Source organism: Palaemon carinicauda, chromosome 6 (assembly GCF_036898095.1).
Source record: "Palaemon carinicauda isolate YSFRI2023 chromosome 6, ASM3689809v2, whole genome shotgun sequence".
Lineage (NCBI taxonomy): Eukaryota > Metazoa > Arthropoda > Malacostraca > Decapoda > Palaemonidae > Palaemon > Palaemon carinicauda.
Window position 1 is genome coordinate 138786662 of NC_090730.1, and position 3599 is coordinate 138790260.

At 35.8% G+C, this 3599-nt stretch overlaps 1 long non-coding RNA gene across 1 annotated transcript in view; it reads left to right on the plus strand.

Moving 5' to 3' along the window:
* Window positions 1-2988: 2988 nt before the first annotated feature.
* Window positions 2989-3599, plus strand: part of LOC137642201 (uncharacterized) — a 4195-nt gene continuing 3584 nt past the window's right edge. The window contains exon 1 of the long non-coding RNA XR_011044690.1: window positions 2989-3026. This is a non-coding gene — a long non-coding RNA (uncharacterized lncRNA). The remainder of the gene's footprint in view (window positions 3027-3599) is intronic.

Consider the following 3599-nt stretch of genomic DNA (forward strand, 5'->3'; position numbering starts at 1 on the left):
AAATTTCCCCTTAGAGGACATACCCCATTTTTACATAAGGCTCTTATTTTTGGGATTTATTGTACCACCTTTTGAGGAAATAGATAGTAGTCCCGGCCAACCTGGCTTTTGGCTTTACCAGGGGGCTAATTATATTAAGTAAGTTTGTACCAAATATAAAGAGTCCCTAACACCTTGCTACACAAGGTCTGCATCCTACGCAAGCTATGTGTTGAGATAAGAACTGTGACTGTCAAGGTAAATGTTATTCTGAGTCTTTGTAGAAAAAACTGTTATAACTAAGACTTTCCTAATGCCACCTCGTCAGGGTATGGGGACGCAACAGTATTGACACAATACTAGGTACACAAGGGAGCATGGTTTACCTGCAATGGTTTGAGGTCAGCATGTGCAGAGAACCCGGGCTTCTGCTTTCCCCAAGAGAGGAAGGATGAAGAAAAGAAAAAGAGCAAAGCATACCTTTTCATTCGCGCACACTAAAACCGGTTAACAGTGCCCTCAACCTTCTGCTACTTGTCCAAAAAGGAGCTTCATAAAAAACGTGTGGAGCCTCCTGTGGGTCATTTCTTGCAGGTATTGGGCTTTGAAAGTTGTTTGGCATTCCCATACCCCAGCCTGTAAAACCTGTATCACAGAATAGTTTCTTTTGAAGGCAAAGGATGTAGCTACGCCCCTGACATCATGGGCTCCTTGACAACGTGGCAGAGGAAGATAAGGATTAAGATCATGGTCTATGACATGCGAATCCAAACAGAAATGGTGTTTTTGGTGACCTTCCGGTTGTCCCTCCTTGTGTTTTTCTCATATATATATATATATGTATATATATATATATATATATATATATATATATATATACATATATATATATATATATATATATATATATATATATATATATATATATATATATATATATATATATATATATATGCCTGTTAATAACCTATGGAATTCAAAGCCATGTCTTCCGGACATATCGAATGTAGCTTACACTTTTACACTTACACTTGAATCACAATCAATTTTCCATATGCGAAGTGAATTTAATGGGATGATGAAGATTCTGGGAAGATATATAGCGCAGGTGATGTTTATAATCTAATGATTAATAATTAAAGCAGGAATGCGGCAATTAAAATTGTCTGTACACTCCCATGTGGAACCTTCCTTTTTAGAATAGGTGATGAAACCTTAAAAGACGAACTGGGCTGGTGTAGTTATCTAATTCTATTTTAAAATTCAATGGTGATGTAGGCAGGGCTTGGGTTGTTTCTCGAGAATGGATCCGCTTTCCCCACCCCACCACCCTTGCTGAAATATTCATAATGATACAAATAGAGGTTATTCAAACATCTAGGAGATCATAGCAGCAATTGAACCACCGCTTCTATACGTGTGAAAATTTGTTTTGTTTGTTCGTCAGTCCGTCTGTCGAGAAGTTTGTTTGTCCTATCCAGGGGGAATGATTTTGTTGATTCTTTTTAATTCTGATGATTTGTTGCTACTGAAAGATTTTGAAGGAATTCTGCGCTACGAATTACTCTTTTTTTGGGTGGGGGGAGGTGGTCAGTTCATGAAACAATTATTTAAAAATAAAAGTAATTATTTCACGATTCCGCGTTAATGAACTTTGGTGTCAGGATGCCAGAAAACTTATAATCAATCAACCATTATTTCACAAAACCTTTCTTCAACTTTGATGCTTAATGAAAATTTCTCGCTGATTTTAATGCAATATTTTCTGATGCACCAACTTTTTTTTTTCACTGAACCCTTAACTTCTTGAAACAATATTTCCGTTGAATGCGTCAATTCTTCATAAAACAATTTGCAGAATATTATTATTATTGTTATTATTATTATTATTATTATTACTATTATTATTATTATTATTATTACTTGCTAAGCTACAACCTTGGTGTGCAAAGCAGGGAAAATAACCCAGTGAGGAAAGGAAACAAGGAAAAATTAAATATTTTTAGAAAAGTATATAAACTATATAAAAATTAACATAAGAAGAGGAAGAGAAATAAGATAGAATAGTGTGCCTGAGTGTACTCTTAAGCAAGAGAACTCTAACCCAAGACTAGAGAACAATGGTTTGATTTTGGAGTGTTCTCCTAGAAGAGTTGCTTACCATAGCTATAGAATCTCTTCTACCCTTACCAAGAGGAAAGTAGCCACTGAACAATTACGGAGCAGTAGTTAAACCCTTGAGTAAAGAAGAATTGTTTGGTAATCTCAGTGTTGCCATTTGTATGAGGACAGAGGAGAATATGTAAATAATATGCCAGACTATTCAGTATTTGTGTAGGCAAAGTGAAAATAAACCGTAACCAGAAACAAGAATCCAATGTAGTACTGTCTGGCCAGTCAAAAGAACCCCATAACTCTCTAGCGGTAGTATCTCAATGGGGGGGCTGGTGCCCTGGCCAACCTACTACTTAGCAGTGTATACTTCATATGACATAAAACAATTGCTCATTGAAATATCAATATGAAACTTCGAACAAGTGCTTTCGTCGTTTTCTGTTGTCTCAGCAAAATAGTGTGTGAAAATGCTTAGTGCTATTGTGTGTAACCTATAAGCGATACAAATGTTTAAAGAAGTGATAAAGAGAGAACAAAATGGGCTGAGACTGGAAACACAAGACAAAAGACTGAATACATGACAATCATTTGTCAAAATTAGTTAAAACTCGTATATTCGAGAGTATGCAGTGGTTCAAAAGACCAAACTGTTATTTTGATATAATATATGGACATCAAACAGTTCTTTTAAATGTAGATATTTATGTAGATAGAGGCAATCATGCGGACATGTCTTTATTTGAATACGTATGCTCTTACAAATACTGTGACCTGAATTAAGTTTTCCTATTCATGTAGCACCCTAATGACATAGGCATCCTCTTTGCGTATAGCAAGAACTGGCACCTGCTCATGCTAAGAAAGTGACCGGCTATATAAATTGGGGAGCATTGCAACCAAAACATTCACCACCTTGGTCATCTTTTAGCAAGGTAAGCGCATCACCATTTTAGTTTCTGCATTTCCGTTGTAGTGTCACTGATATTGATTTCAATGCTCTTAATTTTCTACGCTATACCATTATAGCAAGAAGTTTCATCCGTTGAGGTCAGGTCCTGGCGTTTCTTGGACTTCTATGAAATTATCCAGCTATTTCTGGGGATATAAAGATTTGGGGCAAATTATTTTTAAGATCTTGGTGAATTAACGCTCATGTATATTTTTTAGATAAGATTTTCTATTTCATTCTCTAAAATTGTAAATGTTGAATTATCTTTCGTAGTGATTATCTAACTGTTTTAAGCTCTGTTTTCCCAGAATAAAACTTTCTTTCATGCAAGGTGGAATAGGCAGAAAGACTTCTTTAAATCATTTATTTCGTCTTTGCATGGAGATATTCTCTTGTTGTCAGGCAAGATGGTCGAGGCTCTGACTTGATTCGATCCCGAGTAGATCAAATTTCCTTTAAAAATGGGATCAGAAGAGGAGCTTTTTCTCGATCATAGTTCAGAACCACAAATCGTCAAGACATTTCGGTTTGCCCCATTTAAGTCGTTAGAATATAA